Source organism: Lemur catta, chromosome 8, assembly GCF_020740605.2.
Source record: "Lemur catta isolate mLemCat1 chromosome 8, mLemCat1.pri, whole genome shotgun sequence".
Classification (NCBI taxonomy): domain Eukaryota; kingdom Metazoa; phylum Chordata; class Mammalia; order Primates; family Lemuridae; genus Lemur; species Lemur catta.
The window spans coordinates 35652826-35668125 of record NC_059135.1 but is presented as its reverse complement, the minus strand read 5'-3'; the positions used below and the strand labels follow the sequence as shown (position 1 = coordinate 35668125).

Sequence of the window (15300 nt, the reverse complement as noted above, 5' to 3'; positions counted from 1 at the left end):
CACCCCAGGTATCAATTCTTATTGAAAACTTTTCCTGAACCACTAGGTGGAATTGAAAACCCTCTTATTTGTGCTCCACTGTACCCAAAACACGATTCTTTCGTATTACTGACAACATTCATTCCATTTATATCTTATCATGCCTCTCTTTCTTAATAGACTTTAAGCTCCTTAGCACAAGCACAATATCTAGCTCATTGTAGAAACCCAATATTTAATGGTTGAATGAGAGAAAGAGAGGGAGGAATAGTGAATAATGATGGATGGGCTAACCTTGGAAAAAAGAATATTTCCCTCCAAACAACAGTGAAGGAGAGAAGGATGGGTAATGAATGATGTAACAGGAAACCGACAAAATGGAAATAGTATCAAATATCAATTCCATGGAAAACTAAAATTTGTACAGTAAAGGAATATCATGTAGAAATAAGATAAACTTGCAGCTTGTCTAAGCAACTACAGCTCTGCGCTTATCTCCAAGGATGCCTGAAACCATCATATTGGCCCTTGTCCAGTATCAGAATAAAAATGTACAGTTTCATTCTGCATGTTGTTCTGTATAGTCTATATAAATGTTCAGATTTGTAATGTTCAGTTTGCATTCTGACTTCCCTAGTGACTCCCAATAGCAAGTTATCCACATTGTTTATTGAGAATATAAATTGAAAGTTTGTACCTGGTTGAACCGGTTATACAGCCTGGTTTTAGCTATTGACCAGTCACGTATAAAAGACTCCTCAGGAAGCTTATGCTCAAGTGGCCTAAGACCAACAGATCTCACACATATCTTGGTGAGCCACAATCCAAAGACAAACTACATCCTGTAAAATTGAGAAAGGACTATGGAGAGTGTGTCTGGAAACCTCTCTACTGTTTGCCTGTGTTTTCTTTCTCCTACCGTACCATATTCTTTACTTTTATTAAAGCCTAATATGAATATACCCTGTGGACCTTTCAGTTCTGACCTTGTAATTGATGCAATTGGCCCAGTGAGTGTTGAGCTGACCTTTGTCTCTGTAATTTTAAATGATGGTTAAGACTTTGAGGAAAAGAAAAATGAGGAGAAAGAGATAACAATTCCTTGATGATAGGCTAACTCCTGGGTCACTTCTGATTTGAGTTCAGGCAAATGCTTCAGCCATTGAGAGGAGGAAAACAGTATCAATGGAACTCGGAGGTACTTGATTCTGAACCAAGGAGATTAAGAAATTCAGATAGAGGGGACGTCAGCCAAAAATTTTGTAATTTTGGCTACTTTGGAAAAAAATGAAAGTAATGGGAAGAACTGAGGCTTCCAGGTTCACCAAATTATGGCTGGTGATCCTCAATAGAAGGGACAGTGCACAAAAAGGGAATTGGGCAGATACTTCTGATCAGAATGTGACTCAGCTGAGTGCAAATCACTACAAAGACTATACACATTGCAGGGGGAGAGAATAAAGGCAAATGAAAGAGAGAGGTATTCGGTCAAAGAGTTAAGTCATTCATGGAATGATATAAAGACCTTCCTGAGAAGCCTCTGCTAAAATTGTTTTTATGCATTCAGATCCAAGGAGGTATTTCCCTTGCATTAGACACTTCCCAATGGAAGGGTGTATTGGTCTTATTCAGGCTTCTCACTTAATTATTACTTTTACAAAGATGTGGTTAGAGAGTTAAATTCACAAGCTGTAGAGGTAGATAAAGGCAAGGTACATAAAACATACCTACCAAGAGGGAATTTTAATAGATAGTAAATGAAATAAGTCTTCTGAAGCCTCTGAAATGTTGAAATTACCAGCAAATCTGGATTGTTTATATGATGATACTGAATTACTCCCTAATTTTATGGCTTTGACTCAAGTGATGATTGATGTTGTAACTGAAGAGTTTCCAGATGCTTGGGCTCTTTGTGTTAATCTGCTAACAAATGAGCAGGATTATGTAAGGGAAGCCGTGATTGACCTCCTGCCTCAGATCCCACAAGTAGGATTGAATGATGGAAATGACTAGGATTATTCAGAAAAAACGAAGAATCAAATGAATGAAAAAAAAAACTCAAAACATTTAAATTGGGTGGAATGTAATCACATGGTTCATTTAAAAAGATATAGAAAAGGAGAGGATAGATGGAATAGCTACTAAAATTTTAATGAATCACTGTAATAAATTATGTGATCAGGCCGATTTACCAACTCCTCCATATATCCTACCCTTGATGAATTTTAAAAATCTAATGATGGCATTTAAGAAATCTGCAGTATCTTCCAAAGCAGTGTTATTTAAAAGAGTGGGAGTTTAAAAAGTACTATTCTGAATGACAAAATAGTCAGGGACCAATGGCACAATTTTGCAGCAAGAAAACGGTCTTAGCCAGCTCAGATTGCCATAACAAACTACTATAGTCTAGGGGTTCAAATAGCAGACATTTATTTCTCACAGTTCTGGAAAGTGGAAGGTTAAGATCAAGGTGTTAGCCAATTTGATTTAATGATGAGAGCTTTCTTCGTGTCCTGCAGATGAATGCCACCTTGCTATATCTTCAAATGGTAGAGAGAGAGAGATTTGGTCTCTCTTCCTCTTCTTATAAGGACACTAATACCATCATGGGAGCCCCATCCTCATGACCTCTAAACCTAATTGCCTCCCAAAAGCCCCACTTCCAAATATTGTTGCACTGGGGTTTAGGGTTTCAACATATGAATTTGAGGGAAGACATGCATATTCATTCCAGAATAGTCCCTAAGACCATTTGCATTGGTATATAAAGAAATTATCACAATTCACAATTGCAAAGATGTGGAAACAACCCAAATGCCCATCAATCCACGAATGGATTAGTAAACTGTGGTATATGTATACCATGGAGTATGACTCAGCTATAAGAAATAATGGTGATACAACATTGCTTTGGTTCTCCTGGAGAGAATTGGAACCCATTATATTAAGTGAAGTATCCAAAGAATGGAAAAACAAGCATCACATGTACTCACCAGAAAATTGGTTTCCCTGATCATCACCTAAATGCACATCGGGGAAGGATACCAATTGGATATCAGACTGAGACGGGGGGGGGGGGGGGGGGTGTGCGGGATGGGTGTATGCCTACATGATGAGTGCATTGAGCACCATCTGGGGAATGGAAGGTGCTGACTCGGGGAGGTGGGGGGAGAGGTATGACTACATGGTGAGTGACAGGCACACTGTCTGGAGAATGGACACGCTTGAGGCTCTGACTTAGGGGGATGGGCGGGACATGGTCAATGTATATAACCTGAACTTATGTACTCCCATGATGAGCTGTAAATAAATAAATAAATAAATAAAAGAAATTATCCTGGGCAGCAAAGTAACTTTATTGGAATTGCTAGGCACTGGTGCACAAAATATGGATATACCTAAACCTGCTAAGTAAAAAGTAAAGGGCAGTATAATTAATTGACTGGGATATGATAAAATATTCAAAAGTAAAAATATGGTTCAAAGTAGGAATTAATGAATAAAATTTATGTAAGTTTGTTGCATCACCCCTACCAGAATGTATTACCAAAATGAATATGATGTATGAATAAGGAAATCTTGCCTTATCCAAATCAGTGGAAACAAAGATGTCATGCAAATCTGTTCTTCATTTTCTTATAATCAGGTATATTAGATGGCAACTTTTAGAACTACCTAAATCCAGTCAAGTCATTAATATAAAATAATATAGGATACCTGGAAAGAGGTAGGGGAAAGAAGGAAAATCAAGAAGTTTCAGTTCTGATTAAAGATACGTTAGATGCAGATGACTTAGTATCCACAAATTCCTTGCTTAATAGTCCAGTATAGCATGTGAGGAAAGCTGATGGATCCTGGAGGATAACTCAAGACTCTAGAGGACAAAATAAACAGACGTTCAATATCATCATCCATGCCTGATGTGGTGTTAAAATTTCAAGTTGTGCAACAAACTAAAGGAGATTGGTATTCTGTGATCAATTCGACTAATGCTTCCTTTTAATTTCCTGTTTTGAAAGAAAGTAAATTCAAATTTGCATTTAGACTCTAATACATTTCTTCTCAATACAGAAATATTTGAAGTATCCTCCTTATTACAACAACCTGGTGACAAGAAATATTGATTTGATTCAATCAAAAACTGCTAGTATTCATTGCATCAATAATATAGTATTGATATCTAAATCTAAAAATCAAGCTAAACATGAATTCCAAATGTTAATTGTATGACCACCAGCCCAGGTCAACATGGCTTTACTGGTGAATTCTACCAAACATTTAAAGAAGAACAAACGCCAATTGTTCTCAAATTATTACAAGGAATTAAGAAGAGAAAATTTTCTAACTCATTTTATAAGGCAAGCATTACTCTGATACCAAAGCAAAACAAAAACACTACAAGAAAATTATATGCCAATATCCCTGATGAACACAGATGCAAAAGTCTTCAACAAAATACTGTCAAACTGAATTCAACAGCACATTAAAACAATCAGTCCAACTAAAATAAGGCCCAGCATAAAATGTTAAAATTCCTAGTGATTACATGGGTGAGAACTATCAGCAGCATTCCTCAACCAATCATGGGTTTTTATCTCTCTAGCTTCAAATTTAAAACAAGAGTTACAAAGACTGGTTTCTGAAGAAATCGCATACCACATCTGTACATTTTATTAGTTCTTATTCACATAGTAACAAGGGAAAGGGTTGAATTTGAATAATGCTTTAAACAGCATCAGTCTCTCTTCAAGCTTCAAATGAACACTGAGCCATCAAACCCCACACTAACTGGATGCTCAAATGGTATCAGAAATAAAAGCAACTAGCAAACGCAAGCTGACTAGAGCCCTTGGCAAAATTCCATGACTACTATCCAGCACTCGTAGAATTTGGACTAGAATATTACCTGAAGCTGCCTCATAAGCAATATAGTCCACAGATGGTAGCTCAATGGTAGAGAGTCAACACTCAATCTGGAAGTCAACTGCATTGCAACTAGGAGATTCTTTTCACTTTTATTAAAGAAGAAAAAGATAACTTCACTTAACAGGTAGAATTTAGAGTGGTATTAATTATGGAACTAGATAATAAAAATAACAATATGGATGTATGCCAATTCTTAAGTAGTAGCCAATGGTTCGACCATATGGTCCAGAAAGTGGGCCTTAGATGACTGGAATTTAAGAGAAATCCCAGCATGGTGACTGTTATGAAAAACTTTATGAAGCTCTAGAGGAAATAAATATAAGTGGGGCAAGCTGATGCCCTTTAAAAAATAAAACAAAAACGATAAACTTTCAAAGTCAGAATGGTACTGAAACCAACTAGTAGATTTATACTGTGTGCTCTTGAGGACACAAAATGAATCAATACAGAGGTATTCAACCAATTTACAAAACAATAGATGCATCCCATTCTATGCTCAGATGCTCAAAACGTAACAATTTTTCTGTTTATTAACGTTAACATCAGAGACTAAAAACAAGTATGAGTTACCTATTGAGAGGATCCAAGCCAGCCCATAGTTGGCAAATGGATTACACTGACTCATTACTCATGATTTCAGGTATATACTTATAGGTCTTGACCAAGGTAGATATTCATTCTAGATTTGAATATGCATATGAGGTAACTGAATCAATACCTCTAACACTATTAGAGGCCTTGAGAAAACATGATTTCAGTTTGGGTGCCCCACTTATATGTTACTAATCAAGGAGCCTATTTTACGGCAAGTACGGTACAACACTGGGCTGAGACACAACTTTTCTTGCAATTATCATATAGTTTGCCATCAACAAATTATTAAACAATAAAAATTGGAGTGTACAATTAAAACATATGCTTACTAGAGGGGTGAGGTCAGAAACAGCAGAATAGGGATCCCTGGACCCTCCTTCCTCCAGAGGACACTCTGATTCAATAACAATACATGGACACATTTCCTTTATGAGATATCCAGAGATCAGTTGAGAGGCTCCTTCACTATGGGCAAGTTCAAAACCAGCTGCATTAAAGATGGTTTAAATTGACAATTCATCACACCTTCTTACTATAATTCCTCCCCTCGACACAGCATCACATGATTGGAAAGAAAGTGCCAGCTCCCAGCTTCTCCCTGGGGAATAAAGGAGAGGACTGGACCGTATGTCCACTGTTCTGACTTTTCCGAGGGCTGCCCAAGGGACTGGTTTCTGTGCTGCCTGAATATCAGAGCTGACAGGAAAGTGCCCATTCTCCAAGATATGTCATATGTTATATCACAAAACAAGTCTCAACAAATTTAAGAAGACTGAAGTCATACTAAATCTTTTCCAACTACAACGGCATAAAACTAGAAATTAATAGCGGAAGGAAAACTGGGAAATTTACAAATATGTGGAAATTAAACAGCAATTAAACAGCATACTCTTGACAACCAATGAGTCAAAAAAAAAAAGAAATCAAAAGGGAAACTAAAAAGTATCTTGAGAAAAATTAAAATGGAAACACAACATACCATTGTGTTTCAGGAAAAGCAGTATTAAGAGGGAAGTTTATTGTGCTAAATGCTGACACTAAAAAATAAGAAAGCTCTCAAAGAAACAACCTAACTTTATACCTCAAAGAACTAGAAAGAAAACAAAATTCAAAGTTAGTGTAAGGAAGGAAATAAAGATTAGAGCAGAAATAAATGAAGCAGAAAATACAAAACATTAGGGAAAAAAAAAAATCAATGAAACTCAGAATTGATTTTTTTTAAAAAATCATCAAAATTGAAAAACCTTTAGACTAAGAAAAAAAAATAGAGAAGATTCAAATAAATAAAACAAGAAATGAAAAAGGAGATGATGCAACTGATGCCAAAGAAATAGAGCCACCCAGATGCTGGCACTATGATCATGGTGGAGGGGACAGCAGTGCTGAGGCAGAACAGACCGGGCACCAAGGCACAGGATTTCTAGCATTGGCCTCATAAATCCTTTGATGAAATGGACAGTACACTAGCTGTTCAGAAGTATATTCAACAAAACATAACAACAGATTGCTCCAATACTGACAAAATTCTTGGACCACCTGAAGGCCAAGATGAAGGTATATGGAAGTCTGAACATTTAAGGCAATTCTGCCTTGAGCTAAGTGGACTTACTGTCAAACTTCAGAGTGAATGCCATCCAGACACTTATACTCAAATGACAGTAACGAAACAATGGATTTTTCTTTGTGCAGCTCATAAAACTCCAAAAAAAAGTGTCCTGCTATAGACTATACTAGACACACGCTTGATGGTACTATATGTCTTCTGAATAGCAGTGTGTATTTTCCCATCAGGGTTAGCATAGAGGAATAATCTGTAGCAAAACTACTATCAGTATGCCACAGGATTTACAGAATATTTTCACATGCTTATTTTCATCACTGGCAAATATTTGATGAATATGAAAATCAAATATTTTTGTGTCATGTTTACTAAATTTGTGATGAAACATAATTTGATGTCCAAGGATAACCTGATTGTACCAATTTTAGAAGAAGATCAGAATTCAGTTTCTGGGGAAAATGAAGCATGAAGGAAATCATATAGAAAAATGTACTGATCACATAACTAACATTAATTGTGTACTATATATATCATTTTAGACACATCAATCATGTATCCATATTATAGCTTCTTTGCTTAGTGTAGGTTTTTGTATGCTATGTTTGCCTTTTAAAACGGGAAATAAAACTTTAAGTTATTCATAAGCTGTGTATTCACAGTGTGGCATTCATGGTTTTTAAATAAGATTAGTATTATCATTTATAATGCCTGTTAATAAAAGAATTTACAGTTTGTTAAAAAAAACAAATAAAATGAGTCATAACAGACTACTATGAACAATTACATGCCAAAGGATTGGATGACCTAGAAGAAATAAATTCCTAACATACATCCTACCAAAACTGAATCATGAAGAAGTAGAAAATATGAACATACCTATAACTAGTAAGAATATTAAATCAATAATCAAAAACCTCCCCGCAGAGAAAAGCCCAAGTCCACATGGCTTTTCTGGTGAATTCTACCAAATATTTAAAGAAGAACTAACACTAATTGTTCTGAATTTTTTTCCAAGGGATTAAGGAGGAGGGAAAACTTTCTAACTCATTTTATGAGGCACACATTACTCTGATACCAAAGCAAGACAAAAACACTGCAAGAATAGAATTATATGCCAATATCCCTGATGAACATAGATGCAAAAATCTTCAACAAAATACTATCAAACAAATTCAATAGCACATTGAAAGTCTCATACACCATGACCAAAAATATTTATCCATGTGAGGATGGTTCAACATATGCAAAGCAATCAATGTGATACACCACTTTAACAGAACAAAAGATAAAAATCATATGATCATCTTAATAGAACCAGAAAAAACAACAGTCAACACTATTTCATAATAAAAGCACCCAGCATTTTTTCATAGCTTTGTTCATCATTTATATGTCTTATTTTGAAGACCTCTCTGTTCATGTGTCATTTGCCCACTTTTTAATGGGGTTATTTGGTTTTTTTCTTGCTGAATATTTTGAGTTCCTTATAGATTCTGGATATTAGTCCTTTTTTGGATTCATAGTTTGTGAATATTTTCTCCTATTCTATGGGTTGTCTATTTACTTTGTTGATTATTTCTTTTACTGTGCAGAAGCTTTTTAGTTTAATTAAGTCACATTTGTTTATTTGTGATTTTACTGAATTTGCTTTTGAGGTCTTAGTCATAAATTCTTTGCCCAGGGCATTGTCCAGAAGAGTTTTTCTCAGGTTTTTTTCTAGAATTTTTATACATTCAGGTCTTACATTTAAGTCTTTATTCCATATTGAGTTAATGTTTTATATGGTGAGAGATAGGGATTCAATTTCGTTTATCTGTATATGGCTATTCAATTTTCCAAGTGCCATTTATTGAATAGGGTGTCCTTTCTTCAATTTATATTTTTCAAAAGAAGATGTACAAATGGCCGGCAACCATGTTAAAAAATGCTCAACATCACTAATCATCAATACAAACCACAATGAGATATCATCTTACTCCAGTCAGAATGGCCATTAATAAAAAGTCAAAAAACAATAGATGTTGGCATGGATGTGGTGAAAAGGGAATGCTTATACACTGTTGGTAGAAATGAAAATTAGTATATCTCCTGTGGAAAACAGTATGGAAATTTCTGAAAGAACTAAAAATAAATCCACCACTCAATCCAACAATACCTCTACTGGGTATCTACCCACTGCAAAAGAAGTCATTATATCAAAAAGATACCTGCACTTGTATGTTTATCACAGCACAATTTGCAAAAACAAAGATATGGGGCCAACCTAAGGGTCCACTAACCAATGAGTAGATAAAGAAAATGTGGTATACACACACACACACACACACACACACACACACACACACACACACCATAGAATACTACCCAGCCATAAAAATAATGAAACAGTATTTTTTACAACAACCTGGATGGAACTGAAGGTCATTATTCTAAGGAAAGTAACTAATTCAGGAAAGGAAAACCAAATACTACATGTTCTCACTTATAAATAAGATCCAACTAAGGATACACATGGTCATACAGAGTGGAATAGTAACCTGGAGACTCTAAAGGTGGGGTGGAGGGGAGTGAGGTATGAAAAAATATCTTTTGGGTTCAGTGTACACTGTTCTGGTGATGAGTACACTAAAAGCCCATATCTCACAACAACTGTACAATATATCTATGTAAAAACACTGCATTTGTATCCCCTAAATATCTTGCAATAATAAATAAATGTTTTTTAAAATATGCTTTCTGAATCGGCAGATAATAATACACTGAAGGAATGACTTGCAAGATCAAATGAATGTTTTTCATATTTAGTATGCATGAAGGTGGAATTATTATTGGATTAATAGTAACATAGGACTATAAAGAAGAGGTAGGGAAGACATAGGAACTTATTTATACATCTTACCTATTTCTAAAAATTTTTCATTGCTTTATCCTGTAGTTCCATGACTTAAGTTATATTTATGAATTCCAGAGTAAGGATCAGTTATTAAACATGACACAATGACAATTTCTCTAAATATTACCAAAGGAATGATAGTATGATTTCTTTCTCTTTCATGTCTAATCTAAGATTAACAAATACTACCTCTTTCCTGCCCAGTGAAGAAGATAGTCCTACAAATTTTTACTTATCCAACCCTACTCCATATGATTGGAAATAGATAAAGGGAAATGCACTGGCCAGACTCCCCATATAGCTGACAAGCTCTATAGGTCTTTGCTGAATCTGATAATACTACCTACAGAAGGAAGTCTGGTTGAAAATGAAATAGTAATACAAAGGAAGAATTGAAGGACTGTAAACCTATATATGGATAATAGAAAAAGGGAAAGTTTAATTTACCTTGGTATCTTATGAGTGGGTGAGAATAAAAGAATGATATTGTGTCTCAACAATATTAACAGATTCTCATAAAAGTGAACATATTTTCCTGTAGAAACCTCTTCCTTTGTTTGAAGCTGAAGGTTGATGATCAGTCCCAGCAGATTTAAGAAGTAAGCAATCTGAATCCATCTATGCGATGCATCTCTTTGATACTAATGACACATTATAGATGGACACTTGAAATAAATCTAATGTAGCTTTGTCCCTTGGCTCCAATATTATGAGATATATCTATTAAAGAAAACAGACCACTTTTGAGAGGTAACATGCTGGAACATTTGCCTCCCAAATATAATCACTACAGACTTTTGAACAAAAGATAGTAACATGCAGAATTTATTCTGGTGATAGGAGCAATAGGGACTGGTAGTTAGATACAGTTTTCAGAGATAATAAGGATATCTTGAGGGATATGTCAACAGTACTATCTTCACGAGATCAATTCAGCAGAATGTGAATTAAGCCTTTCTGGAGATTCTGTGAGCCACCTAGTCTTCTTTAATAAACTCCTTTTTTTCTTAAATTAGAGTTGTTTTTATCACCTGCAATTAAAAACCTTGAGTATTACCAAATTACATATTTAAAAGTCGGGAGAAAAAGTGAGATGGCAGAGGGGGCAAAATGACCAACTAGGGATATTAGTCACCAAATTTCTCCAAATAGAAGAAAGACTTTCAGGTAAGAAAGCATAGCCTAGATGAAATACTGATGGAAATGTGGCAGAACTACTCTTACCAGAGATACCACAAGAAGTAGTTGTGGAGCAGAATAAAAAGGGGCAAAAAAAAAATTTTTTTTTTTGAGGCAGTGTCTCACTCTGTTGCCCAGGCTAGAGTGCTATGGTGTCAGCCTAGCTCACAGCAACCTCAATTTCCTGGGCTTAAGCAATCATTCTGCCTCAGCCTCCCGAGTAGCTGGGACTACAGGCATGCACCACCATGCCCGGCTAATTTTTTTCTACATATATTTTTAGCTGTCCAGATAATGTCTTTCTATTTTTTAGTAGGGACAGGGTCTCGCTCTTGCTCAGGCTGGTCTCGAACTCCTGACCTGGAGCGATCCTCCTGCTGCAGCCTCCCAGAGTGCTAGGATTACAGGCGTGGGCCACCACGCCTGGCCAGGAGCAAAATTTTGACAGACACTAGCCCTCAGGGATTTGGAGCTCAACAGAAGGCTAGGTAGGAGTGTTTACTTTTCCTACCCTCACATGTATGGACTGCAAGCTCCCAATTTGTCAGAGAACCCTTCTACCCTGAAGACTCTAGGCACTACTGCCATCAGCAAACTGAGAGCTTCTTGCAAGCAGAACACCGGGCTGCAAGCCCACATAGAGTCACTTCCCCCCACCACAGACTGAGCTGAAACAGCAGGCCCCACATTGCCTGCACACATGCAGGGTGCCTCTATCCACCCAGGGAAGCCACAGCCCCTCAGTCACCCTGCCACTGGATCCCACATGAACATTTTCCAACACCTTCTTTGACTGTGACAAACACAAGGGAACAGAGAGACACAGGAAAGCAGCAGTATTCCTAGAGTTCTGCTTGTAGGGCAGGCTGCCACAAGGAGACTGGGAGTGAGCAAAAGAGATGAAGAAACATTTTTCAAAAGAAGAGAAACAAATGTCCAACAAACATGAAGAATGCTCAATATCACTAATCATCAGGGAAATGTAAATGAAAAAAACCGCAATGAGATACCACCTTACTCTTGTCAGAATGGCCATTACTAAAAAGCCAAAAAACAATAGATGTTAGTGCAGATGTGGTGAAAAGGGAACACTTATTCACTGTTGACTGGAATGTAAATTAGTACAACCTCTATGGAAAACAGTATGGAGATTTCTCAAAGAACTAAAAGTAGACCTACCTTTCAATTGAGCAATCCCACTACTAAGTATCTACCTAAATGGAAAGAAGTTGTTATATCAAAAAGACACTTGCACACATATGTTTATTGCAGCACAAGTCACAACTGAAAATATATAGACTCAACCTAAGTGCCCATCAACTGATGAATGGATAAAGAAAATGTCATTTTCTTTACTATACTTTACATATACTATGGAATACTACTCAGCCATTAAAGAGAATGAAATAATGTCTTTTGCAGCGAAGTGGATGTAAATGGAAGCCATTATCCTAAGTGAAGTATTTTGAGAATGAAAAAACAAATACCTCATGTACCTACTTAAGTAAGTGGAAGGTATCATGAACAATAGGTGTCATGAATTTTAGAGACTTGGAAGAGGGGAAGTTAGGGGAAGAGTGGGGGATCAAAAATGACCTAGTAAGTGCTATTTAGGTGATAGGTACACTAAAAGCTCTGACTTCACCACAACACAATTCATCCATGTAACCAAAAACCACTTGTACCCCTTAAATTTGTTGAAATAAAAAACAAAATAAAAGTCGGGAGCTATTAGATAATAGGCCCTAAAATGTAGAATTGGATGAATACAGAACATAGGGCAGAATTAAGTAGGCAACATGTAATGTTTGATCCAATTATTGCCTGTACCTTAAGACGCAGGCCTAAGGTTCAAACAGTCCAAAGGGAGGCTATAAAAACTAGAGAAATTGGTAGGAAAAATACTGAATGCTAAGTTAGTTATTTCTTAAGAGTTTTCAGTAAGGTCAATATGGCACAAGAAAGAGACAATTTGAAGGTCATTATTACAATGGAATTAGAGAAAGAGAAAGAAGGAAATACAGGAGAGAGAAAATTTCGGCCTACAGCCTACAAACTGAATTGACTTTAAGGCTGATTATTTAGGAGAATGGGCAATGGGAGCAGAGGATAAAGAAGAGAACACTTAGCAGGCAAAAAAAAGTTAAAAAACTCTGTCTCTGCTAGACAAGGGGGCCGGGTGGAAAACCAGGCTCAGATTCAGAATGGAGCCTCCCCAGCTAAGGGAAGTGACTCAGAATCATTGGAAATGACTATTGCATATGCATCAATGAAGGCAAGATCTGGGCCATTTACTACTTAACATCCCATGAAGAAAATCCAAAGTAATGATGAAATTTCTTAACTCTAAAATACTTCAGTTTTATTACTGATTTGTATAAGAATCAAACTCACTTGCTCTTTGCCCAGAGTTTGAAAAAGTCTAATGTAGGAGGAAAGGTGACTAACCATTGAAATTAAAGCTGAAAGAGGCAACACAGCACAGTCTTCAGGAGCTCAGAGTAAGGAGCCAGACCCGATTTCAAGTCACGTATGAGCCTGGGAGAGTTACTTCTCTCCTCTCTCTAAGCTTGGGTTTCCTAAACCTCATGTTAGGGGCTACCTCTTGAAGTTTATATGAAAATTAAATAAAATGAGGCATATAAACTACAAAGCATATTGCCAGACACATAGCAAGCACTGGATAACTATTAATATAGGTTCTTATTACAAAACATTTATATGGAACATGAATCCTAAATTCAGGTTAATAGATACGGTAAAAAAAAAAACCTGTCATTTAGAAGTTTTAAAGATATTTCCTTAATTAAAAGATTATATGACCATAGCTTTTTTTGTTATAACTAATAACAGAAAGTTCATAGTAATAATGACTCTGATAATCAATTTCATATTGTCATTATATAAATAACAAATATATGGACTTTAAATATATAAATAGCAACAAAAATAATCATAATAAGAAATACTCAAGGGAAAATGTCTTCCTAAAGGGACAAAAAAATTGGATTGAGAATCTCCTTCTCTCAAAACTTAATGAAGTTTATTACTCATTTCAAATAGGTAACACAACAAACATAAGGTATCTGCAGTTAAAAAAAATGGGCAAACTTCATGACACAGACATTGATTATATAATTCAATCTACTCCTAACTCTGTTCTCACCTCACCAATCCTAAATTTATACTAAGGAAAGAAAATAAAATCAAGAAAATTTTAAGAATTTTCATTATACCATCCCTCATAATTCCTTCTCCACTGGAAAAAAGCAGATGAAAGATGGGTTTTCACTCTGTGGGAAAGTTAAGAAAAGCCATCAAACATAGAAGTTCCTCTCTATTACCACGTTTTAAGTATCACAAGATAAACAGAAATCCTCACTTTGGTATCTCCAGGCAAGAAGAAAAGCAGATGTAGAAGAAAAATGGCTATGATCATATAAGCAGCAATAAACTGTAACTTAGAAGAACTGTGGGGAAGAGAGAAAACAAACCTGCTGGGGGAACAAGAAGCTAATAGATAAATAAATTGTGATTCAATGGAATTCCATAAAACAATAAGAAGAAACTCCACCTACATCCAACAACATGGAGGAAGCTCAAACATAATATTGAACTAAAGAAGAAAATTTGTTAGGAATACAGTTTAATTTCATGTTGTTCAGAAGTACAGAAATGGTTTACATTATACTTTTTTTTTTACTTTAATATGTAAAAATGTACATTTATTTGTCTGTATTTTAATGTAGGGTCATAGATTTTTTCTTTCTAATATGGGTCTACAGATGAGTTCATGAGTTCCTCTTCATTTTTTTATCATTGATAATTTCCAACAGGGAACAAAAGCTTCAAAACAACTATGAAGTAAACTGAGAGTATATAGAGCACCAATTAATCTGGCAGGTTGTTTAAGTAGAATTCAATTAAGAAAGTGGCATAGAGTAAAATGAGATTATCTATTCACAGCAAATACAGAGGAAAATGACAGAAAGAAAAACAATTAGAAAAAGATCATCATCTAGATGACAGGGACAATGATGATTCAATAAGAGATATTTATCCTTCCTGTAGTATTGAACTCAGAGCAGAAAAAGTATTTAAACACATAATTTAAAAAATTTTAAATAAAGAAAAATGTGAATATGTTAATACAAAGGAAAAATTAATA

At 35.6% G+C, this 15300-nt stretch overlaps 1 pseudogene; it reads left to right on the top strand.

Annotated features, from left to right (window-relative positions):
• Positions 1-6854: 6854 nt before the first annotated feature.
• LOC123643443 lies at positions 6855-7529 on the top strand (annotated as a pseudogene).
• The last annotated feature ends 7771 nt before the right edge of the window (positions 7530-15300 follow it).